Here is a 26,417-nt window from a genome sequence, read left to right on the forward strand (position 1 = left end):
ACTTCTGCAAGAATTTCACATCAGGCTGCCAGCTTACCCTGTCGATCACTTGTAATCCAGACAGGTAACCCCCTCCCACAGGATACATGGGCAGGCTTTGAGGAGAGGAGACCGCCTAGAGTTTCCTCCAGAGTCTTCCGCTGGGAGGAGCAGGGTCGCCCTCCACCCTTCAGTGGAAAAAGGAAAGTGTTTGCCCCCAAGCCCTGCAGATCTGAGGATTCTCTACAGTCCTGGGCCATCTGCAGGAGGACCCTGTTCTTCTACTGGCTCCTCACAGATGGGCTTTGGGCACTGCAGAGCAAAGGGCCATTGGGATGTGTCACTCTGATGGTCACCTGGGCCTACAAGAATGAAAAGTCTCTTACAGCCTTCCCTGAATGCCTTCCTTGTGCAGGGGTATTTGAAAATGTAGGTTGCCCTGTGATATGTGGGTTTATGCATCAGCTTTGCCAGCGTCCCTTGCCTGGCTCCTGCGTTATGCTGAGCATCCTCAGCTCTCACTGAAGTCAACATGGGTGCAGAGGATCCAGCAACTTGCAGGAATTGCTCAGCACCTCACAAGGTTTTGTAACAAGTGTCTGATTCCCCAGTTGCATTTCCCCGGGCTGGCTGGAGACCAGTCCATTGCCAAAAGGAAAGATTGCATTTGTTTGGGATTTATCCACCCAGAACTGATGAATCTGTGTCATGCTTCTTTTCTACAGCGAGTTTGAGGGGTCTTTCAGCAGGTTTTCTGCAGGCTGGGAGCAGATGCCAGAGACTGGGTTGCATTTCTCCAGAATTCTGACCATATAAGAGTGACCTCTTGGAAGCATTACTAGGACCGCCCATTCTCCTTTAAAAATAGCACACCATGGTAGAAGCTGGTCTCCTTTCCTTAGCCAGGCTGGAAAAGGCTGATGTCCAAAGACCTATGGCTGGAGATGAGACTTGAGGTGATGCCCCTTGTTTTTCTGAAAGGGCTGAAACAATTATTGTGGGTACCCTGGGAATGTTACCAGAGGGTCACTGCTGTACAAACAGAAAGCCACCAGGCAGTGAGATGCTTATCTGGTTTGCCATTCAGCTCCCTCAGTTGGCAGGAGACGTGTTATTTGCACCCATCATGAAGGTGATGTGTTATTTGCATCTGTCTGGGGTCTGTGACGTGCTGCAATGCAGAGGCCAACCTCAGACAGATCTTTATTCAGGGAAGTGATCTGGAAAGATGGGGCCCACGTTCATGAATTCTTCCAGCAGGCTCTGATTTTGCACTCCTACTTGTAAGTGCACATCAGGGTGCGGCCCCAAAAGCAGCCATGGACCCATCCCCTGGGTGCAAATATACACAGAGTTTGTATGCACAACTGACAGTCTGCATAAAGTGTGAGCGCAGACACTTCATGGGGTGCAGTAAACCACTTGGACAAAAGTGAGAGTGCACTATGCTAAGGTAGGAGTGAGCATCCGTGTCAGGGCCTTTATTATCCTGGGGTTGTGAGCGTGTATGTATACTTGAGTGGGAGACTGCCAGGAAGCTGGAGAAGGGCTGCACACAGGTCTGGAGGTATGTGTTTACCTCTTGTACATTCTGCCACAAGAACAGACCATAGATCCAGAGCTGGGAGGAAGGGTGGAGGACGGCAGGCAGAAGGGAGAGAACAGTGGAGACGTTTTAAGCCCCCATCTCCCATGTGACCTGTGGTAATCCTGCCCACTCCATCCAGCAAATCCTAGGGTAAAATGGCGCCTCTGAACAATGGGTATTTGGAGTTAAAAGGCAGAAAGCACGGGGTGAAGGGGCTGGCTCTTATTTGATGTATAATATGTAGGGCCACTATTTAAGCTACTCTTATTCTCCATACTAAGTGCTGAGAGACACAGACTCTCCCTCCGCTGCTCAGTACTGACACTGAATAGTTTTCTGGCCGCAGTACAAAATCCCAGGACTGCAAACAGTCCTGACAGGGGAAGCCCAGGACTCTGCCCGAGGGATCCCGCTTCCCATATTGTCAATTCCCCAAATTAATTTTCCGGATCAGGAGCTGAGTCTTTGAAAAAGGTTTCGCCTGAAAAAATTATGGAATTACTCCCGTGCTAATGAGCAGTTTAATGTTACGGCAGCTTAAAGTCCTGCAAGGAAAAAGGAGCCTTAGCAGTGAACTAAAGATACCATGAGAACAGGGAGGCTGGGATGTCTGGGCAAGGGGATGGAGGGGCATCACTGAGTCATTGAAATACACTGTTTGCAGGGCCAGCCTTCACTGTAAAGAAAAGAAACATGGTGGAAAACTAAGCTGAAGAGCCCTACAATAATATCTTCGGCAGTCCCTAATCTCATCCCCTTTTCTGCTGCGGGGACCAAAGGGGCAGGCAACCCACAGATTGATTCTTCTCCTCCAAAACAAGCGTACTCCGGCCAGCAGCAAGAGACAGCTCCATGCCTGGTCACCTGCTATGGGAGCAGAGCTGTAGGGCGGAGGAATTGCAGTCTTGGATCAGACCCGTGGTCTAGTTAGTCCAGTATCCTGTCTTTGACATTGGTTGGCACTGGATGCTTAGAAGAAGGCTGTAAAGCTCCCGAATGGATATTGGGAGAGTTCCTTCCTACCTCAGGCAGTCAGTGGCTGGCTGCTGCCTGGAGGTTGATCTCTCTGAGATGTTTCTATCCTAAGTCATGCAACTGCAAATGGTATTCTTCTTATTCCCATAAATAAGTAAGGGACCAGAAGGGGAGGCAATTATTTGACTTGTAATCACAGCCAGGTCACCCCCTCCCACAGGAGGGGAGGCAGCTATTTGACTTGTAATCACAAGTCAAATAATTGCCTCCCCCTTTTGGTCTGGGATCGCAGGGAAAAGCAGCTCCTTAACCGATCTTCCACTCCCAGGTCCTGACCCTGAGGTCTACTCCATGCAGCTGAGGTCTACTCCATGCAGGCCCTGAGCTGGGTGGACAGCAGAGAGGCAAAGGTGGCTTTCCATCATTTTTGTGCTTTCCTGGTCTTGGAGTCCGGAGGGGGTCAACTTTGTCTGTCGGTGCAATTTAGGACAGCCTCAGGGCTACTCTAGCCTACACTGGCTCCAACGGTCCCCACTGGGGCATTGAGGCAGCTGGAGGTTGCTGGAGCTCAGCAGCACGTTGGCATACCCTCCTCCCTGGCCACATCCCCAAGACCCTTCTTATGATGGTGCATGTGAGGAGGGGATGGTGTAGACCTGGCTTAGCGCCTTTTTCCCGCCACCCTGGCACGAAGGGGGCAAGAGTGGGGTTGAGGCTGTGCCCCCCCCCCATAATGTGCACAGCACGCTACGCTGTAATTTCACATAGCCAGTGTGCCCCAGGAGTTAGCTTTCATCTTCTAGACCATAACTATGGACTCCAAGTACGCACCCTGAGGCCCCAACGAACAACCACCACATGGCTTAGTCAGTTGCTTTCTCAGTAGGAATGTGCGCATCTGGGGATTTCACTGCATCCGTCATGCTGGCTTTGACATTCTGACTAGGGACCTGGTTCTGCTCTGGCTGACGCTGGTTTTATTCTGATGTGGCTGCCCTGACTACAACGGGGTTCTCTGGATTTACTCTGCGGCAAGCGAGAACAGAATCAGCCCTCTGGGTCTAGCTGGGGGAGTGGAGTGGGGGAAATCTCGCTGTGCGAGATGAGATGAAATGAAAAGGAAGGGCCAGTCTATATTTAGGCAAGGGCTCTGTTCAGAGCAGGTAATCCTCTTTCCGTGAATTATCCAGCCTGGGGATTAGACCGCTTTAAACTCCTCACCAGGCCTCCCCCGCACCAGGAGGCCACCGTGGAATTGACTGGCTTTATGAACACATAGCGGGCAACAGATGGCAGGAGGATGGCAGAGGGAAGGCTGCTGCTGGCAGGCTTGTGCGTCCCTCCAAGAGCTTGCTCACGGCCCAGATGCGCAGTGACACAGGAGTGACGTGCAATGCTACATGGTTCGTCAAGGGGTGACCATTAAGAAAGAACATGGAGCTGAGTGCGGCAGCAGATAAAGGGAGGGATGACAGGCACAAAGCAGCCCTTTCCCAATGCACAGTATTCCTGCTTCCCTGTCACATGCCATTTCTTCTGACGCAGGGAAGGGAAGCTCCCTGGGTTGCTTATCAGGTGCATCGCTCTCCGTCTGGAAGCTGTTCCTGACCTGCCTTGCTCTGCCAGCATCTGACCTGCTTTGGCTGGCTATAGAAACTAAGCCCTGGGTCTGCAGGTCCATCCCATCTGTCTTGAGTGGGAATGAATCACTATCAATATTAAATGATGGGTCTGGCAGCATGGGGGCAGGAAGGCGACACAACCAGGGAAAAGATGGGGGTTGGAAAGGCTGGGATGTGGTGTCAGGAGGACTGGGTGGCATTAGGGAAAGAAAATCCTTCTCACCACAAGTTGTGTGATGGGTTCCTGTGCAATGAGCCGGTGGGTCTCAGTCTGGTGCCTAGTGAACAAATGTCAGCATAAAAAAAGGGTCCCTTGTTGACTTTCTCACTACAAAGACTGAATGTGCCATAGAGAATAAACTCCCCTCTAAGGGTGGGCCCTCCGGGTCAGAGTTTTGGTGGGGTGACAGGCATGGATGCGCTGCCATTGCACATCTTGTCCGTGTCCTAGGGATACGTGACTCGGTTCTCCAGGGCTATCAGGCCAGCTCCTTTTGCCATCACTACATTCACTTGAAACTGGAGATCCTTTTCTGAAGCAGCAACAGGGCCACTCTTTGGAAGAGTGAGCTGTAGCTCACGAAAGCTTATGCTCAAATAAATTGGTTAGTCTCTAAGGTGTCACTAGTACTCCTTTTCTTTTTGCGAGTACAGACTAACACGGCTGCTACTCTGAAACCAGGCTATTGTTAGTTCCCCTGGGATTTATGTGAGCTGGGGTTCTGCCTCTGCCCCCCAGGTGTAGGGTTCATTTTACACCCCCTCCCCCACTATCCTTTATTTATGTATTTATTCTGCCTCTCCTTTCACTTGGAAATGGCTAGACATTTTTTATTCCCCTAGTTTCTCTCTGCACTTTCACCACTGGCCTCTGACGTTGCTACTATGTCGTTTCAGCCAGGAGTGAATTCTGATGACAATAAAAGCGAACTCTTGTCGGATCCTGGAGTGACAGGCTGTGGGTGCAGTTGCTATCCCACAAGCCCATCCTTAGAAACCCAGGGCCTGAGAGGGCTTCAGCTGCATCAGCGTTAAACTGTGGTGAATGACGCTGATCTTTTCATGGGGAACTGAATTCTCTCAAGGGACACCATTGTTCATGCATTTAAATAGTGTTTAACATACTCTCAGCTCTTCGTTGTACTTCCTCAGAAACCTAAATCTGGCATTTTGGTCCTATTACATTTTCTCTTCCCAAAATTAAGACAAATTTTGTGCCCTATCCTGGCACTCAGTATTTTGGTCCAACTCTTACTGAAGTAATTTGGATGATGTCATATAAATAACTTCTGTGGGAGTTTGATTAGAGCAAGGAATCCATGATTGGCCCCGTAAGTAGCTGTTGGAAGGGTAATACCTGTTTAACTCTCCTCTGAGACCCGGCTGGGAACATCAGTACTTGCTTTGCTTTGACTGACAGGTAGAGTCAGGGCTGCCAGTTATTGCTCGTTTGTGCTAGAACTAGAATTAAACCAAAATGCCCCGCTGGAGCCGAGAGAAGAAAAGGCCACTGAGTGCAAACAGCCACTGCCTTTAATATCAGCTATTGTCTTTTTCTCTCTGTGTTGAGCATGATCAATTTCCTGTTTAAGTTAAAGTCAACACATCTGTCACTTCAGCATCTCCGGCTGCCTGGCTCCCTCCCCCACCTGCCCTCCCACTCTGTCTGCAGTCTCCCTATCCTCTACCTGCTTTGTTGCTGGCGTGTATGTTTTCTGTGGTGGCTGATGGACTCGTGCCCTGCTGGTGGCTCTGTTCCGTTTGCAGTGGGATGATCGGCTTGGCTCGCAGAGCATTTACTCCTAATCCCCAGTTTGTGACAGCCTAGTGGCAAAGGCAACTCTTCTGGGGCTGCTGTAGCTGAGAGCAGTGGGGGAAATGATTGGCAAATGGCTGGTGATTCTGGGATGACACATTTCCTAGTTCTGGTAAGAAATGCTTTTCCATTTGGTCCCCTTTCTGGGCATTTGGTTACAGACAGTGACAAGGCTTAAAGGGATAAACGGCAGAGCGGGGAGGAATTTGTGAAAGAGATGGACAAATAACAGAGTCAATGTAATTTAGACGGAAGCCTTTCCAGGAGCAAATGTTTATTAGAGCAATTTATTTACCACTAGTGCATGGCTTCCAGCTAGTCAGATCATACAGTGATGAAGGCAGTTGAAGTACCTAGCCAGGTACAAGGCAGTAGCTGACGTTATGTTTTCCCTCTATGGGTGTTTCTATGTGCCTTTTCCAATTAGGTATGGTTATTAGATAGATCCCACAGCCAGACCTAAAAGGCACTCTCTGTCATGCAGTTCTGTGGGTGTAGCTTGTGGAATGCTTCTGTTTCTATTTGATGCCTTTCATAGCACTGGCTTTGGAAAGTCATTTATGAATATGTGTCTCTCCGTTGAGAAATAAAGCCCTTCAGCTTTCCTGAGTGCTAAACTTTCTCCTGGTAAGCAAAGTCGGCATTATTCCCTGGAACTGGTCTCCCCAGTATCGGATGCATTTAAAATATAGAGAGAAGCAGTGAGGTAGTTGCAGACAAAAATGAGAGTCTAGTCAAAACTATGAGCAGATCTGTGAGATATTCAATGTCCCAGACATCTGCTTATTTTGAATTTGAAGTCATTGAACTGGTTTAATTTACGGGGCTCTTGAGCTGATAGACAGCCTGGGCCAGATTCCAGTGAAACCAGCGCAGTTATTCCGCGGTGAATTTGGCCTCATTTGCTTAAAGAGGAACAGTGAGCTGTAGCTCACGAAAGCTTATGCTCAAATAAATTTGTTAGTCTCTAAGGTGCCACAAGTCCTCCTTTTCTTTTTTCTTAATAGCAGTCTGGCTGTGTTGGGTCAGCAAAGGTCTGTCCCTAATATACCTCTAGTGATAGGAGGGAAATGAAAAGCATGATGATGCATCTTCAATGATTCTGCTAATAGATGGAAAGCACTGACCCTCTTAGCATTTCTGGATCCCTTCCTAAAACTGGTGCCTTGGTCCAGGAGTTCCTGAGACCCTTTTGTGAGAGGGCTTGTAAAAGCATTCAGTTGGTGATTCCAAGATGGGTTCCTTCTGTGTTTCTGAGATTAGGGTTAACAAAGATCTGCCTAGAGAAAACAACCAAACTGGTTTGTTCACAAAAATTAAACCACCTCCCTCTGTCACAGACATTCTTCTGATTGTTTCTACATACAGTGAAACTTGCACTAAGGAGGGCCCCTGTTTTAATTACTAACTTTGGAGCTTCCCTATGGTTTCCAGCACAGTTACATTAAACTTTTAGTTAAAGATCCAGCTCTGCCAGGTAGCTGACTTTTGCTGAGCCCTTGGGTGGTTGCTTCAGACATATTTCAAAGTAACAGTCTTTGTATCAAAGCCACCAATAAAATAGCACTGGAACAACGGCTGAAGAACAAGCACTAAAAGTGGAAGGGTCTGCATGCCTCTTGCCATCCAGATGCTGTACAATGGGGGGATAGCACAGTAACTCTAGACTGAGGTATTTGTGGGCCTTGACTATTTCCTCTATGATGCCACTGAACAAACGGAAAGACTGCAGAGCAAGGTTTCTAAGTGATTTGAGCCGTGTGTATGTCCCAGAGAGAACAGCCCTTGTTGCCTGTAATGGAACCACAAGGCTTGGTTTTTAAAGGAGCATAAATCTTTCATTGCTATGTGTTTTTTGGAAAGACACTGTCGAGTTAAAAATTAGAAATTTCTATCAATTAATTCCCGTGCCTAGTTAAATTATAAAAACGGGAGGAATGTATACATCCAGTTCATTTTTTAATTATCTATTGTGTGGTGTTTGTTTACTTATTAAATTTCTCTCTGCTTGAACTTTGAAAAGAGAATGGTCAATTTCAATTGTTTTTTCCCCCCTAGTCAGTTTCTCCAATCCCGCAATGCTGCTGGGATTCCAGGTGCTGCACAGGAAGGTTAACTCTATTTTTAAAAGAACATCTTGCAGTTGTAAAATCAAAGTGAAAAAAATCCTGGAAACATCCCTCTTTGTGTTAGGGTCGATACATGCTCAGAACTGGAATTTTGGGGCCAAATTTTACCTGACAATGAGTCTTTAACTCTTCAAGGTCTGCTCTTTTTCAGGGGGCCAGTCAAATAAATGCTACGGTAGGGTGTGTGTGTGTATGTGTGTGTATGTAATTTGTAGCATCCCAAAGATATTTCCTTGATGGCAATTACATTATGTTTGGGGAACATATTCCTGTATACAGATGGGAACAACTTGATGTCTTCCAGATGCTTGAATGTCCAATCAGAACTCCTGTTTGGAGGTTGGTCTTTTAATATAGCCAAATGGGATAAAATGGATAGATTTGTCCCCTTTTAAATATCTACCCATGATGATCAGCGATTGCACTCAGAAACTACCACTCTCACGGCAGAGTCTTGAACCTTCCCTGTGAGATCAAGGTGTCCTGAACAAAGAACACAGTAGAGTAAATGGCAGTTCCAGTGGAGGTCTGTGGTACTGTGCATTGATACCATGGGATATTTAGCCCATCAACAGGATGTAATTGAGAAACTGTAAAGAAAAAACTTTACAGTGGGGAAAACTTCCACATTTATTCAACATAAATATAAATCCAATAACCTCATTCCTCTCTCTCTCTCTCTCTCTCTCTCTCTCTCTCTCTCTCTCTCTCTCTCTCTTTTTTTTTTACCACATCTGCTAAATTATCACAAGCTATTTGTGTTTTAAACGAGGACTTCTTCCCTCACAGCCCATCTGCTCAGCCTGTTTGTTCCTCCAGCAAAGTCACGATTCTATTATCATGTTGTATGACTGTGGAGGGCAATGCTGCGGGGATGGGACTGCAGCTTTACTTGGGGATGGGATAAAATGGAGAGGGGTGGGCTGAAAGGGGGAGAGCCACTAGTGAAAAGGGGGAGATGGAGAGAAATACACCAGAGCAGACGTATCAGGAAGTGCTGGCCACAGAAAAATCCCTCATTGGTTTTTTTTGGTATAAATGTTTCTTTTTTTTCAATCTTGTCCTAGCATGAAAGTCACCTTTAAACTCAAGATACCAGAAAGCCCTCACTGGGTCTGATCCTGCAGTCATTAGAGTTGACTTCAATGTGAGTTTTGCCTCCCTAGGGAATACAGGCTCCAGGCTGTTTTGTGTATCGGATAGGCCTGATTCTACTCTCACTGACATTATTGCTGTTATTATTATTTATTTGTATTATGGTAGCACCTAGGAGCCCAGTCCTGGACCAGGACCCCATTGTGCCAGGCACTGTACAAGCACAGAACAAAATCACAGTCCCTATCCCAAAGACCTTATAATCTAAATATAAGGCGAGACAACAGATGGATATGGACAGGCAGACGGTTGGGGGGGGGGGGAGGAGTAGTACAAGGAAATAAGGAGACGGTATGAGAATGAAACAATGAGGTATCCTTTCAATCTCACTGAAATCAGTGCAACCGAGAGCAGAATTTGGCCTTGCTGTGTTTTTCCATACCCAAAGGGCAACCATTTGCTCTCACTTTAAACTGACTTCACTTTTTCCATTGAGGATTGAGTACAAAAAAGAACAAACGTAGTCGCCATGAGAGAGCAGCACGTGCCTGTCACCTGTGAAACATGCTGCAGCAACTAGGGGAACAAAATGGCTGAAGCCTCGGCACACAGAGTGAATTCTTTGATGGTTAAAGGTTCGATACACAGAAAACCAAGGTGTTGAGGTTTCATAGGTACGTATACCATAGGCGCTTAGTTAGTGTGTTGACTGCAAAACCCACTAATAAATCCAAGTTACTAGCAGCACAGTGAAAAGTGGCATTCAGATATGTGCTCCCTGTAGCTGTAGATTGACACATCCTCGTGCTAGTCTCATCTCTGCAGGAGAAAAGCAAAGCAGGTGTTTTTTGTATGGACGGGGGTGGCAGAGGTGAAAAGTATTTTAATGTTTTTGTGGCTGCCTCATTAAAGGTCGAGCCGGCTGCTGGTCTGCAAAGGTGTCCTCTACCCCTTTGCTGGGACGTTGCTGGAATTCAAGTCTCATTGGGTGATGCTCTTTACGCTGCATCGGCGGCAGAATTCTCACTGCCCCAACCATTCCCTTCTGTGTGCCCTGGCTCCTTTTAAACCCGCTCACTCTTTATGCACAGACCATGCATGCAGAGATGCACAGGATCATTTTTAGTTCTTCCCCCCTTTGGGGTGGGGGGGGGAAGGTTACAGTTGGCTGCCTCCATGGTCACCTTCATGCACATTGTTTCTCTGTATTCTGGGTAGGAAGATGAGGCGTGAAGCAGCAGTCAGAGTGGGGTAGAGAGGAAATAAAGTGAGGAGGGAGAGCAAGATGACATGCTCGCCCAACAGCCAGGAGAGGGGCAAGTGCAGCTGTGACTGATTTAACTAGCAACGGTGTACATCTAAGAATAGGACTGAGGCTTAGTGAGAAGATATGGAAACCCCCTCTTTTGAGGGGAAGCATTCTAGGCCCATCTAAAATGTGTAGCTTCATAACCTGGACTGGCTTTTACCATCTCCGATATCAGCCAGTGAATTGCCTGGATTGGCCATTTTCCTTTAGGACCAGCCCTGGCCTTCCCCAGGGAAAGCGATGAAGAGATTTTTGTTGCTGAGGATGACTTTTCCCTGTCGAAAATTGCTGGAAGAGGCACGTACTCTGGGTTCAGTTTGGGGCAGGGAGCGAGGGGGGCTCAAGAGTCAAGCAAAACCTCGGTCTCAAGCTGTTATACTGTTACTGCAAACTCTGACACTAAGCAGAGTTCGTTTGTAAGGATGCCAAAGAGCCTTTACCTGGCCAGGGCCTCACTCTGCTCTCTCCCTCTCTGTGGCTGCAAAATCATTCAGCCACCACTCAAAGACAGGGGTAGAAGACAGCAGCCATTCAATGCCAGCAACACGAGAACAACACCTTGTAGCAGGCCCTAGCAGGGGAAGTAGAGAATGCTATATATAATTGAAACTACAGGAGAGATTTTAGGTAGGAAAGTAAATGAATGTAGGAGGTGTGGACCAACACGGCTACAACAACACTGCAAATCCATAATTCAGTACAGCTCCTAAGACTGATGTTCTGTTCTGGCTCACGGTGGCTCTTGTGAGAGGTGGGTTGGGAAGGAGGAGGAATTCATCGGTTTTTGACTGGGTGCTAGAGATTTTAGACTTTGGCTTCTGCTGCGCTGCAGACCCAGTCAGTGCTGCTCATCACCTCACCCACCCTTAGCCAATGAAACATAAGGCCCGCCTGGGAGCGGGAATGCAGATGGGGCTAGGGGAAAGGTGGATAGGGTGGTTGGACCTAGCAGAACCCTCCATAGCTAAGAACACCAAATAATTTCCATGGCAACATGTCATTTTCCAGCCCCAGGCTCTGCCTGAAGGTGAGCTTTGATTTTTTGCAAGATGTGGGAGTTGGAGCAAAACCCCATCAGCTCGTGTTGAATGAGGAAAGTATGGAACAGACACAGGAACCAGCCCCTTGGCAACAGATTTTCTTTCTGACTCTTTGTGTGGGCTGTATGTAGTTTTTGTTTGGCAGTATATTTCTACTGCCAGTGGGAATAGCGCCCATCTGCTGCAGCCAGATTCAGTGAACAACTGAACATAGTTCCTGCTTGGAGGTTTGGGCTTTTATAGCCAAATGGGATCTGATGGATCACCCTTCCTGTCCTCCTGCCCTGCGGCCACACATGCTGTCTGTTACCCTCTCACATGCAAACACCCCGCCACGCATCTATCTGGAGACAGCATGCCTCAGATGAGGGGGATTTCTCTTGCCCTTTCTGACAGGTGGTCAGACTGTGGCAGATTTCCTAGTTTTCACTGCTTTCATTAAGACTTACAAGCCTCTGGCCTCCTGAACTCACATGTAACCTCTCCCAGTGTACCCTCCACCCACTTGCCCTCCCCAGCAGCACCTTAACAAAATCACTGAACAGGGAGGCCAGTCCTGGATTTGGGCAGTGGCCCTGGGATCTTTCAGGAGTTCTTTAATGTACTGCATTCAGACTGAATTCCTGCAAAGGAATATGGGTTTTAAAAATGGAACGGTGTTCTTTTTCTAGGGCACCATTGTCTGTAGCTGCTGAGTTACTAAGGTGATGGGCATGGTAGCACAATTTAAATGCCTAGGTAGACAGACAGGTAGATCGATTCTGAGTGCAGTCACCTGAGTGTAAATCCAGAGAAGTAAGCAGAGTTCCTCTGGATGTACACGAGTGTAACTGAGACCAGGGTCGGGCCTGTGAAGTATGTAGCAATGTAACTGAAAAGAGAGGCTGTCCTCTGGGTGATGCACCTTTAATTGTAGTGGGGTCTCTCTGCCCGCATTGAAGGTGAGCTGGCTTTTGGTCTGCTTTGTGCCTTGGACTTGGAGTTCAGATTTTTTTCACAACTGGGGACAGATTTTCCGGAGACCTCTGCACATCATGTGTGGGCGCCGCACACTTGGAAATCTAGCCCCGTGCCACCTCCTGATGAAACGTAGATGGGCACTGGTAAAGACCAGGCCTCGCTGCGGATGAAGTATTTGTCTCTAACTGTACCAGAACGAGGTACATTTGCCGCCCAAAAGCGACAGTTCTACGTGTATTTTTAATTGGGCTGGTTCATCTCAGGAATCTGACTTCTTTTAATTAAGATCCTTTTTCAATGGCATGTTAAATTATTGATACGCGGGCACAGATTGAGGCATTCCAGTGACTTCTCAGCCTGATATAAAGCTGCACCTGCCAATTAGTCAAAGTTTCCAGGGACTCAAAGGGGGTTGCGGGGCCCTTTGCCTCTGAGTTACTGACCTGACTTCAGCCCAGCATTGCTGTCTGAAGGCTGTTTGGGGACACTGTGTGAAGTATGTGTGGTGTCTATTTCTACGGGGCAGGTGTCTACCTGCCGAACCCTCCCCACTTGGTGCTCATTGGTCCTTTTGATGACAGCGGAGAGGCTAAGGAGGGTACTTCAAAGTCACATCTCACTCCGGAGCAGGGGTTGTTGCCTTTTGCTTTCTCCAGGCATGAGACTGGCAAATTGAAACAGAGTGTTTCTAATGCAAGTAATGAGATCTTGCATTTATTATTTATTATGAATTATCAGTATGTGCCCGTACGTCACTGTGCCATCTGGGTGCCCTGTAATTGCATGTAAGAATGTTTCTTAGTTAGCACCAATTATTACTTATTATTTAATAAGCCCATGGAACTGGAGCCTTTCTCCCCTAAGGATCCCAAACGTTATAGATGCAGCTATAACTGCAGACGTCTCTGGTGTGGAAGGCAGCAGCAGTTTTCACAGCACACAGTCACACTAAGAGATTAAGGCAGGAAATGAAGGAGACCCCCACAGCCAGTCGAAACTGCAGAGGGAATGTAGGGAAGCGGGATATAATGACCCAGGCTGGAATTTGGCCAGGATACTAGGGTTCTTGCAGAAAAGGCCAGGGGAATATTACTAACCGGAAGTCATTAGGACTTTGGTTTTTCATCTCAACTGAAAGCCGGTCCTATGGGCACTTTAGCTAAAGCAGCTGTGTTAAGTGATATCTTACATATTATTGTATTGCAAAACAAGCCTTCTCTGGAGGGCTAGGGCTGAGAGCACAACCCACTGGCGCGTTCCCCTCTGCGACACTCCACAGAGTCTGTTATAGCCGCAGTTCCTGCCTTTTCAGTTCAGGCTGTAGCAGATCATGCTTTTAGCTCTGGCAGTCCCTTGCGTTTCGGGGAGGGTTTGAGATCGAGCCCTGGGCCTTTGTACAGCCCGAAGGGCAGAAAGTTAGATTCACACCTGAGGGCAGCTGTGCGGCTGGAACTGTCCGGGAATCAGCAATGAGGTTGCTTCAGAGAGATGCTGTTTGAAACCTGCCTGGCTGAGGCAGCAAACAGGCCACTGGTCTGCTTTCTGCCATGGTGAGTGTGCAAATGAAAGGCGTGTTTGTTGTATAGGGAGAGGATTCACTAGGGAGGTATAAGGAAAGGGCCGCTCTCTGTCTCTCCTCCCCCACCTGCACAGCACCAGGCAGCTGGTGCACGCTGTGTACGGCTGTGCTGCTGATTAAATATTGAAAGGCTTTGGTTGCTTTTGTGCGGAAGCCCAAGTCCAGATGAAAATGAGGCTGTCTGAGGACAAATCTGCCCTGGCAGAGCGGGGCCTCTCCTCTCTCTGGATTGATATTACAGTACGGCTTCCACTTGGGCAGGTGCGAATAGTCATTTGGGTGCCCGTGTGAAGGCTCACATGGGACTTGGGTGCCCAAGAGATTTTTGTTCGGTCACACCTGAGCTGACTGATGGCCGAGGGGAATGATGAGTGTTGACAGGTGGACTGAGGGTGCAAACAGTATTTCGGAGGGACCCAGTGGCACTCAAAGCTGCCCAGAGGTTAGTCATGACCAAGGCTAAGCCAGAAGGCTCAGGTTCAAGCAGCAGCCCCTCCTTGGCTGATCTGCTCTTTGTGTCTAGAGAATAAGGACCACCTTCCTGACCCACACAGCTCCGGTACACACCTCCAAGAGAGAGGCACAGGGTGAGGGATGGAGACAGAAGCAGAGAGAGAGAGAGAGGATTTGCTGTGGATTTAGCGGGTTAGAATGGGAGAGGAGGAGAGTCAGGAATAGGGTGGGGCTAGAGGAGGTGAGACGGAGGTGGCAAGGACTGGGGCACACCTGTTGGAGTTTTGGGGAGAGGGTCACTTGGGAACATAGGGACAGCACCATGGAAAGGCTGCAGTATGGTACCAGGCTGGGGCTGTACGTCATCAGTCAACACAAGGAAAGAAGGTGGCAGGCAATGTAGGCTGGGACTTGGGGGAGGAAAAGCCCTTAACCACCTAACAGAGTCTCTGAGCGTCAGAAAACCTCCTTTGACCTCACTGAGGTGCAGGACATAGAGGGGGGAAAATGCGTTCCTGAAACCATCTGGGTTGAACTTCAGGGGGAAATAGAGAGACTGACCCAGATGAGCCCTGGTCTTTCTCCGTCCCCACCAGGGTCACCACGGCACTCAGTGACTTTGCAAAGGATGGGGTGGGAATGCTACTATGATCAGCAACACACCTGTGTGTGCCTAGAGGACCCCCTAAACTCTGTGATCCTCAGGGCTTCCCAGGAGCTGCCCTATGGATCACGAGAGAAGCAGGAATCCTTTGCCATGTGTACTGGGCATCAGAGAAGGCACAATTTTCCCTCTGAGTGCACTAGGGGGACACAGTTCAGCCACCAGAGATAGAAAACATACCTGTTTTATGGACATGATGGCTGCACATGGCACCAAGATGTTCCTGGCTGTGGTGGCAAGATACCAAGGGTCATTTCATGACTGATACCTTGACACTGCCCCACCACCAAAGTATTGGCCCAATTTTTAACCTGAGCCCTTGACCCCTGCTCTGTGTTGAAGTGAGACCTTGGGAGTACTTGCCCAACAGCTCACCCCCAAGAGGTCATTTCTGTAACTGTGGTGCCCATTTCTGGGTCTCTGTAGCTAGACTTCCTCTTATCCCCTCACTTTTTTTGCCATCTCTCCCACTACCCCAGATCCTTTGGGGTTGGCCATTACCCTGTGGGATCTGAAAAACACCCTGCTTTTATGCTGCTCACTACTGGGTGCCTGCATGCAAGGTACTAATTTACGTAGGCTAATATCCTCCTAATGAGCATTTCTGACAACTCACCATGTTTGCATGGGTTGCTTTGGAAAATCGCAGCAAACACTGAGCATTCAGACAACTTGGGGCAGCAAACTCCAGTGCTGAAAATCCCTTGGGCATCCGGCTTCTACTTGGAACCCTAGATGGGGCCCCAAATAGCTATTTGCACCAGCTCACGCTTTTGATGTGCTGCCCGTGATGTGTAGAATTGTCCCTTCTCTGCTTCCCATTCCACTTTCACACAGAATAGGAAAAGCTGCTTCCATAGCACTTTTAAAAGCGAGTGACCAATTTCTCCCCTTGCCCTCCATCTCTTTCTGAGTCTTTCTGCCATAGGTTGACCCATGGGAGGGTTCCTGAAGTGTCATGTGTGTCACGCTGGATAGGGGGATGCCGTGACTTTTAGAAATAAAAAGGACATCATTGCCCAGGGAACACAGTGTCTTATAGCAGTGCGGTCCCAAAAGCTGGCCCAGCTAAGCCGGGGAGCAGCCAGTCAGTTTGGGCACCCAGTACGGATAGCATATTTTTTCAGAGCACTAGCATGGCCCATGTTTTGCTTGGAAAATTCCCTGTGTAGTTTGAGTTACAAAAGTGGGGGCCTAAATCCTCTGCAGAGTGTTCAGAGGGGGCCTGTTGAAAAATCCCTCTGAATATAGTTCAATGTAAATGTGACAGCTAGATGAGTTCCAAGCGCAAATCAAAAGGAGGACTTGTGGCACCTCAGAGACTAACAAATTTATTTGAGCATAAGCTTTCTCCAAAATCAAAAGGAGAGCATTGCTTGCATGCAAGCGTGTTTGTCTATGTGAGAGACAGTGTGTTTTGTCTGTGCGCATGTGCACCCTCAAGGTAGAAGGTTCCTTTTCCTGGGCAGCTGGAAGAGTATGGTATGAGTGTGCACACCTGGTAGCATAGACAGTGCATGTTTATCCAGGGAGTAGTTACATACTTGATTTTAATGCTGCTGTATTCTGTAATTACTCTGGATAGATTGGCATCCAGACATCTGGTAATAACTGGATGTTACCAAACAAACACCAGTGAATGGAAAGGTAGCCTGGCCACTAGAGAGGGGAACAACACAAATAATGTCTGGGGGTTGGATAAATAACCCAAAATTCATTTAGTGTATCCAAACCTGAGTGGATATAGGGAAAGCCATTGGATGCCAACAGATCACAGAGAGGAATAGAGCTGCGAGACTGGTTCCTCTGGAAGGAAGAAATTCTTTAAGGGATAGTGTTTATGTATTTCTTACAATGGACAATTAGCCTGAGCAGCAATCATTTCCCTGGCTTGCTTCATACGTGTATTGTTTTAGAATATAAAACCAGCAATAGAACGTTAAGCCATATCTGAAACCGAGGTAAAGGAAAGCCTCCTGAGAGGTCATTTCAGTGCTAATGGGGGTCAAGATGAGTTCTATTTGCAGGGCTGCCCAGGAACATTAGCAGAGTCTGACAAGAAACACAGTTTATCGACTTTCTAATTTGACCACACCGATCATGAAAAACCCACAGCTGCCGCCTGAGCAAAGAGAGGCGTTCAGATCAAATGCCTATTGTGCAGCAGTCAGTGAAGGCCTGGGCGAGGGATTTGGGCTTTGTGTTATCTCCTCACCTTTACTCCACCAGGTCTCTCCCACAATCAGATTCAAAGCCCCACCATCCCCTCCGTGTCAGGTGGATTATGGTTTTCGAAAGAGCTCAGAGCCAGTAATTCAAGTGCTCAATGCCCAGATTCTCAAAAGAGCTCATCCCCGTCATGCATACAGCATGTTCACCGGCCCTGATAATGGATTCTGTGGAGCCCTTCTGAAAATTCTGGCCACGATGCCATTGGTTGCATGGCCCTTGGCAGATGAGTCAGAGAGCTGACTTCTGTTGGGCTGGTCACAGAGTCAATAAATGGAGGTGCTTGCCAGTCTTTGTAGATGTTCATATAACACACCATGTGCAATCACATCTCTTTCTAGTGTCTGGACCCAGAGACTATAAAAGCCTGCTCCTTACAGATAAAAGGAACCTCTTTTAGCTCAAGTAGGTCTTATGCTTTGGGTGCTGAAGTTCCCAGGTTCCATCTCTGCTGTGAAGCGTGGTGCCTGTAGGGGAATAGCCATAGTTTGTTACAACATGGGACTAGACCTCCTGTGGACCTCACATACTTGGAACTAGCTTAACAGCTGGATGGCCTGATTTTCCAAAGTGCTGATCACCAGGCAGTAAATTGTGAAATTGGTGGGAACTACTGGATGCTCCACTCATATGGAAGTTAGGCCAGGAGTGCGTAATGCAGTGGCTTAGTGCATCTGAGCCTGTCTCCCTCCAACAGAGGACCCCACTTAAAGGAGTTCTTTAATGCAAATAGTGGAGATCTGAGTTCTAGGACCTTAAGTACCACAGTGTCTGTAATATATGTGGCCACTTGTTTTTATATGAATTCACACTTAGCGCTGCATGTGGCCGTGGTTCTGACCTGCTCTCTCTCTCCCTATATATAATATCTGTGGTTTAATTTAATTCTTGGCTTCAAAGCAGGTAGTTGGACAAGGGGGAATGCATTGTCAGAGGAGTGCTATCAGGTTGACAAGGTTACAGTGCTGTGAATGCAGGAGAAGCTTTTGAAGCGATAAGTCAGAGCATGACTGTGTGTGTAGAACTTCGTGTAGAAGCACGAAGGAGAATGACAGTTCAGTCTGCCATTTATTGGCAGCAGGGTGACTTTTCAGATTGGAGTAATAAATGCATTTGATACCTTTGAACTGGAACAGAATGAGGAGTTTCCCACCCCTGACATCACATTGCCTAGTGCAGAGCCTGTAAGTGCCAGCTGGAGGATTTCTCTCTTCTATCCAGAAGAGCTATAGGGGATAAAGGAGCAGTTTCCGTAATGAACTCCTGTGTTGCTGTGTTAATTAGTGGTGGAATCTAGAATGTTGGCAAAAAGGTGTTACTAATTTGGCCACAGATGCAGCCCAGAGCTAGAGAGGTTGTGGGTGAATTTCATTAGCAAAAATCAGCTAATAGATCAGTCCAAGCATGAGGTATTTGAATAGGAAATACTGGGAAGGTTTTCTCTACTGGTCTGCATGACTTTCACAACACTGGGTTTCGCTGCATAGCTTTGCTTTGTATCCATCTGGCACTGTTTGCTGTCTCGTGAACCTGTCCGATCTGGTCATTCTGTCTCCATCATGTCCTATAACTCCAGAAGACCAAGCACAAGAGAGTGCTGAGTTTGTTTTTTCACACGTTCCTTTCCATTCAGCCAAAAGACTGCTTCTAGCAAGCTTTAATTGTAAGGCCACTGGTATGTCTCCATGATAATGCGATTCATACATGTTTCACTGTTCATTTTCTAAATGTTCCAGGTAGCCAGATGTTTTTTCTTGGGGGTGGGGCTTATAGAAAGTGCAAATGATTTGGACCCAGGTGCTGACAGCAAGATCACCAGTTTTGCAGAAGATAGAAAAGTGAAGAAAAGTAAATAAGGAACAAAATGAGCCAGACTTCAAAGGCAGCAGGCAACTTCTATGGCTGGACCAACGTGGTTCAATATCAAGAGATTTACAATTGTCACTCTGTCTACCCAGCTTCCTTATCTCGCTAGGTCCCTTTGTGTTATTTCTTTGTCCTTACTAGGACATCTCCCCATTTAATACCATCTGTGAATTTCATCATTGTCCTGTGTGCCTCCTTCCAGATAATTCACAAAGCTGTTAAATGAGAAGAGATCAAACAGTGGGCTCTGAGTTACCCCAGTTGGCAGCTCACCCCAGTCAGAACACGGCTTTATGCCATTACCCTTTGTTTATACCCTCCTTGTCAGTTTTCAGTCACAACGTAGTGTTTCTACTGAAGCCGAGTAAGCTTTGGCGAGACACTTCATCAACTGCTTGACAAAAATCCAACAGTATTACCCCTGTGGTCAAGTGACAGTGGTAGAGACTCCCAGAAAGAGCTGCTTTCTTTTGACATTAGTCAAAGAACATGATTAGAATAAGGAAAAAAATATCATTAAGGATAATGCCACACACTCTCTCTCTCTGCTTCAGTGGAGAACTTCTGCTTAGTAGCTTCCTCATCTCCCTTCCTGCTACAGGGTTAGAGGAAAACACTCCAGCTTGCATGGCAAGAATCTGTTCTTTATAAGGCCCTTCCCAAAATGCTGCTTCTTGCTCATAGATACGATGATAATTCCATTTGAATTTCACTCAGCCCTGCTGGAGAGAGAAGACACCTGAATCCAATACCTTTGCTTTCCTAGGGCTTGTTCCACAGTCTGTTAAAGTCAATGCAAGTTTCCCACAGACCACTATGGGCTCTGGGTCAGGCCCCTAGCAATTGCTATGCCACACTGTGAACAAATTTAACCCCTCATCATCCAGGTTTGCACGCTCGTTCAAAATGCATGAGTAAGTGTAAAACAAGGATTTTGCTGTCTGAAGTGGAGGCTTGTCCAGCCAAAATAAAAATAATCTGTTCAAAGGTCTGCAGGATTAGAAACTTTTTGAAGGAAGCGGTTCCCCTCCTGAGTCACTGACATTCACAAAAATTACAAGTGGGAATAGGGCTGAAGCTTTTCAGGTCATCCAATTAAAATGCCTTCTGTGGTGGGATTCCACATGCATTAACCAATTCCACACACGAGCAGTGAGATTTGTTCAGGGCAAATAAGCGCTTTTCCCCATAGCATGAGGCAGGGCCTTCTGAGCACACCTAGCTGCCTGCATCCTTCTTAAGAACTCATGCTTGGGAGAGACACAGGTATTTTTTGAAGCAATATTTCCAGCTGTCAAGAGTGGAGTGGATTAGATCCCCATTATGTCATTAGGTCAGCCTGGTGATCACATGGTAGATTAATAAGCAACAGCTCTAATAATTAGAGTGACCGAGTTTCTTCTGCATGCAGTAAGCTTCCTAAGAGGGGCTGAGTACTAGCAGTGATTCCTGGGGGGCTCAGAGTCTCGCTCAGCATTTGTCCCTCTGTGATTTGGCTTTGGGCTTTGGAGTGTACATCAAACAGCTGATCTGCTGCATTAAACATCGCTGCAGCATTCAATTTAAGCACAGTTGCTCTTTCAGTAGGTCACCTGTCCTCCAGTGTTTAAAGGAAAGAAGGTGGGGTGAAAAGGGGGCTAGGGTGGATGCAACATTTAACCCTTTCTGCACTCTAGGGGCATGAAATATACAGAGAAGAAAATGACCCCAGTGGGGCCCTATGGACTTGTGCGATATGTTGTGTTGAGCTTCATTCTAATCAACAGGTATGCAGGCACCTGACTGGCCCTGGTCCTGTCCCATGAATGCATATGGGAGGGCAAGGGCTGGCTGGTCCTGCAGCACCAAGAGCATTGCCATCTCTCAGATTTGCCCTGCAGAACAAACTCCTCCCCCTCACAGCACCTTAATATTGTGATGTCACATCACGGTGCAAGGTTGTCTAGCAGCCCGAAGAGGTAATCTGTGGAGTTTCTCTATCCCACAAGCCCAGCCTGCAGGACTGACCTGTGAAACTTGAGACAGTCCTGCAAAATGCGGGACTTGTGACAAACAAGCTTCTAAGATGCTAACATCTTAATTGAATGTGATTTCACTTCTGATCAACTAACATTTCACAACATCTATCCTTACCTGTATGCTGCCGTTAGGTAATGGGAGTCATGTGTTTTCTCTAATTTTTTCCATCCATGTGTGGAATAAATTTTGTTATGTGCACAGAGGTATGTGGAGATGTGCGCCACCAGTAGAAACAAAAAACCTAGACAATATATATATATATTTTTAAAAGTTACCATAGGGATAATTACTCCATCCAGGACAAGTGAGGCATTTTAGAACTCACTATTCAAAGAATTAAATGTAAGTTTAAGAAAAATAAAAATTATGAAATGCATAGACCAGTCAAAACACTAAAATAACACATTTTGAAAGAATAAAATTACAGAGAATATGTGCATTGCAGGAAGTACCAAGAAGTGATAACAACAATAATACAACTATGTGTTAGGAAGTGAGTGTGAAAGAGATGGAGTGTGTGTGTGTGCGCGTGTGACAGTGTGTGTGACACAGAGACTCTGTGTGTATGCTGGCTGCTGGGGACATTTCTGAGAGACGCCCTGCGTTGTCTCTTTAAGACACTCACTGAAAGCTCTCCTGAGCCCTGTTGTCTCCCCTCCCATGCTCTGCAGAGATGGGGTACATAGGCAGGGGGAGGCGGGAGAGAGAAAGTGTGTGTGTGTGTGTGTGTTAGAGAGAGAGAGAGAGAGAGTGTGAGCTGGCTGCTGGGGAAATCTCAGAAACGGTGCACTGTCTCTTTAAGAAAGGCACTCAGCCACTCACAGGTCACCACAGAAGCTCTGGGAGTCTGGAGTCAGGCTGTGTCTTCTCTGCACTGCTCTGCGGAGATGGGATACAGGGGTGGGGGGACACCCTGACCTCAGCACCTTCCCCTCCGGCCTCTCTGCGCAGCCAGCAGGGTGCTGGGAGGGAGCCACGTGGGGAGAGGGGCACCTGAACACATGCTGTGGGCTGTGAGCACTCTGCTAATCAGCGAGGTGGCATTTGAAGCTCTCCTGGGCAGCCGCCCAAGCGCGCAGCTTACAGGGAACAGTCTCTTCCTGTCTCTCCCGCTTACTTGCTCTGTGACCCTGAGCACTAATCTGTGCCTGCCTCGGTTTCCCCCTATAAAATGGGGCTAATAAAATGTGCCCACCTTTATAGAGTGCTTTGAGATCCCTTGATGAACAGTGATATATAAGTGCAAAGCTATATCACCTGTGATTATTACTATTACCCCCAGGTACAATGCAAGGCAGACAGGAATTTAACAGGACTGCTTGTGAATGGCACCATTGGCCCCGTGTACAGGAGACAGATGACTATTGTCAAGAAGACATTTGGATGGTGCCCAGGCACTGCACCGACAGGTATTTTACCTGGCCCATGCTGTGCTGATGGGTCTCTGCTAAATAAGCAAATTTGTCAGGGTGGAGGTGCTAACAGAATGAGCAATCACTGAATCGAGGCAAGTCCGCCCTGCATCCTTATGCAAAACATTTCTTGCTTGACGTGCAGATGGAGCCAATTATAGTGTTTGTATTTATCCAGTGCTAGGGAGGCTGCCTTCCTCCCTATCTATATTTCATGAGTCCCTGGGCTCGCTGAGCTATGCTCTGCCTGCAGTGTCTTTGAATGGCTTCTGAACTGGAAGAGGAATGATGGCTTAAGATTTCTGTAGGAACGTCCATGGACAAGTGAAATATGTGGGGATCTCTCCCCTTCTTGCATTGGATTTTGCCCCCAGTGCTCAGGGCTGGATGTTGTTTGGCTCTGGACTGGTCTCTTAAAATCTGTCTGTATTCAGACATGCCTGGGTGACAAGCTGGCTCGCCAACCCACCAGTCATTAGGAAGAGTCAGAAAACTAAAAGCAGCTCTGCATCACCGAATAGCAAATAAAAAATCCAGCTATTCAATGTCTTTTCCATCTTTTATTCATCTAGAGGTTAAATATGTAACAGGCCTATTATTAGCTCACCTAGCCCAGCTGTCTAGCCAGTGCGAGGATTATCCCAATAGGACATTGAATAGCATTTTGTCCAGTCTGATTTTAAACCTGCCAAATGATGGGGTTTCTGTCATTTCCTATGGGATGCTGTTCTCAGTAGAGCTCACTCTAAAGAGGTTTTTGCTGATAGCCGGCGTTTGAATTTCTTGCCTTCATTCCTACCTGTGATGCCCCCCACACCCACATCTTTGGTGGATTCCCGGCTGGTGTAAATGGGTGTAGGTACACTAATTTCAATGGAGTTACACCACCAATTCAGGATCTGACCCCTAGAGCACACTAAGGCCTGGTCTACACTTACAATGTAGGTTGACGTAGCTACCAACCCCCGAGAGCCGTAGCTCTGCTGACTAGCCCCCAGCTTAGATGCAGCTGGGTCGATGGAAGAATGCTTCTGCAGACCTAGCTATCAATGCTTGGGGTGGTGGAGTTCCTACAGCAAACCCCTTCCATCTCTGTAGACATGGTCTAAATAGCTCTCCTCCCTCCACACCAAAATGCAAAGCAATCATATTTCATTAAAAGAGAAGCTCCCTGTCTCTTCCTGAACCCGCTTCTTCTGCTGGAGCAGGTCACACATTTTCCATCAAAATTGTTCTTTTTGACAGAAAATGGCTTTTTCTGGGGATGATGAAATTCAATCCCTGCCTCTCCACAGGATTGCTGTTCAGAAAGGCCTACAGGATGGCTCTTACCACGCAGCCAGAATTTTCTGCACAGCCTCTACTGCTGAGGTTCCCAGTTTTTCACTACAGCGTCCATTGGCCTTGTGTCCTTGTCATTTGCATTAGGAAGTTAGGGATACTCCAGATTCCAGTTCTGTCTACTCTCATACACCCATGTGAACAATCAGTTGCTTCAGTGGTGGCGGTCCAGACCACATCCAGTGTGCACTTACAAATGAATGTACTGTCTCCCTCCACCTGTTCCATTCCCTGGATCCCTGAGCCCTGGGAATTACCTGACTAACTTGTGGCTGCCCACGTTTCACTCACCTATGTCTCTCTGGGTGGGGTCTGCTGAACTATTGAAAAGCCTGTGAGACCTGAGAGCCCGCGGTGGTTTGGCTGCAGGCATTTCCTGGGTCATTAAGCAGCGACACTATCAAATGTTTCTGTGCCACGGCTGCCCTTCACTAGAAAATAACTTCCACCCGTCTTTTGGAAATTACCCTCCGACCTTGCTGTGACTAGGAAAGCGTCTGTCTCTGAGGGTCCAGGTTCTGCTCTTAAACATCAGTGTAAATTGCTGTGAAGTGCTGAGAATCCAGAGGCAGATAATGTCAGGCTGGAATAACTCCGCTGAAGTCAGGGGAGGGTCATCCGTGGGAAACTGGTGCCCTGGTGAGAAGTGGTGCATGTGAGAGGATTATCAAACCCAAGCGGGCCAAATTCAGACCTGATGCAATTGTACCTGTCTGAATATGGCCCAATGAAGTTACCCCAGGTTTACACCAACATAACTGAGAGGAGAATTTGGTCCAGAGTCTAGAAAACGATGATCCAACAATATGATTTCCTAGACACTGCAAGTGCTGCATTTGTGGTCCCTGTCTTTCTGTCTGCTCTCTCAGGATCCTTTCTTGTTGGGAGGTAGGTCTCTGTTAAATACAGTCTGTCGGCCCCACCTTTCCTTATATACATTCTTCTGCCTCCCTTGCTTTGCAGTTCTAACACTCTGTGGTACAGGGTTCCCTGAGGCATGACGTCATTGAGATTGCTCATTGGACTTGTGAATAGAGCTGGCTTTTTCTAGTAGAGTAACCCTACCTGCCTATCTAAGAAAGAGCTGCTGGCTCCTTGGTACACAGCATCCCCAGAACCTGCCCCTCAGTTACAGACAATGCTTCGCAGATTCGTCTGAACTCTAGTGTGCTGTCTCAGACAGAGTGTGACTATTAACTTCCTCTGCTGGAATACGACAAAGCTTTCTCTCCCTCTCTGTCTTTTCTCTTGTGTTGCTTGCTCAGTCTTTCCTTGTGAAGATTTTAACATATTAAATATTGTTTGCAAGAACATAATATTGGCCATAATGAATCCTGGCTCCAGCACTGGCCAGTTCTAGACACTTCAAAGAAAGTTGAAAGTCTTCGACACCACAACCAGTGCCAGCAGCCTGCCACACCCTCACCACCAAGCTCTAGGAGCAGCACTGGAGTTGCTGGTCAGTGAAGCTGGGTGTCCTCCTGTTATGAAGAGGCAAGTGGGTAAGAGTCAAGGAGGGAGGGTGTTTTGGAGTCTGCAGAAAGAATTGCAATTGAGGGTATCTCGGTGGGCATCTGAAGAGGGACAAAACGCATCTGCTATGGCCTGTGGCCGGCCCCATAGCATCCTGGCCTGGGGAACTCTGGGGAATAAAGAGCTAGCTACCGGGAAGTCTCCTTTGAGTCCAGCCTGGTGACACAACATCACAGTACCAGGGTATGAAAGAAAGGTGGCAACCCTGAGTGAGCCAAAGCTGGGCTGTTAGTGTCTGGCAAGCTCAAACGCATCTCCTTCAGACTGGCTCCGATTCAGATCCAGCCTGGTGCCAGTGAGACTACTGTGTGTATAGTAAATCCTGCAATGGTGTTACCAGCGCAAACTGAGATAGACCCGGGTGTACAGACAACCGTAGATACTGGAAGATGAAGCAGACCATTAAGCAGTAAGGGCTGCAGTTATCTTCAGAATGCTGTCCACCTCCCCACCCTACATCCCGCTACTGTGCGGTATAAAGCAATATGCACACTCCATTCTTAGTCATGGGAAGCTTCCATGCTCCAGAGTTCATCTGCCCATTAAATTCTTCAGGGGAGGCAGGGAATGAAAAACTCAACTGTTTCCCTTAGGAAATAAAAGGTCCTTCTAAAGATCCTATTTAAAAGCAAACAACCACCCACCAAATGTGTCTTGTTCCATTTCCAGCAGCAGATTCACTTGTGTCTGAATAGATTCAGGCTGTACTTAGACCTCTTTCAGTGTTGGGCTGGCAAGGGCAGAAAACACAACTGCCATGTAAATGCCTTTAGGACACAACTATTTGCGCATAAAGCAGATCCATCTG

General features: G+C 47.5%; 1 protein-coding gene across 5 annotated transcripts in view; it reads left to right on the forward strand.

Annotated features, from left to right (window-relative positions):
• The window catches only part of SV2B (synaptic vesicle glycoprotein 2B), a 102,391-nt gene that overhangs the window by 1,588 nt on the left and 74,386 nt on the right, over positions 1–26,417 (forward strand). Inside the window, exons 1-2 of one of the 5 annotated variants that reach the window (XM_073304206.2) lie at positions 5,870–6,092; positions 22,606–22,732. The exons of 1 other annotated variant lie outside the window; for it this stretch is intronic. The gene's annotated coding sequence lies outside the window, so the exon portion shown is untranslated. Of the gene's footprint in view, positions 1–5,869; positions 6,093–14,042; positions 14,064–22,605; positions 22,733–26,417 lie in introns of those variants that run through there. 3 more of the 5 variants (XM_073304204.1, XM_073304203.2, XM_073304208.1) reach the window with 3 other exon arrangements.

Source organism: Lepidochelys kempii, chromosome 10 (genome assembly GCF_965140285.1).
Source record: "Lepidochelys kempii isolate rLepKem1 chromosome 10, rLepKem1.hap1, whole genome shotgun sequence".
In the NCBI taxonomy this organism is placed as follows: Eukaryota; Metazoa; Chordata; order Testudines; family Cheloniidae; genus Lepidochelys; species Lepidochelys kempii.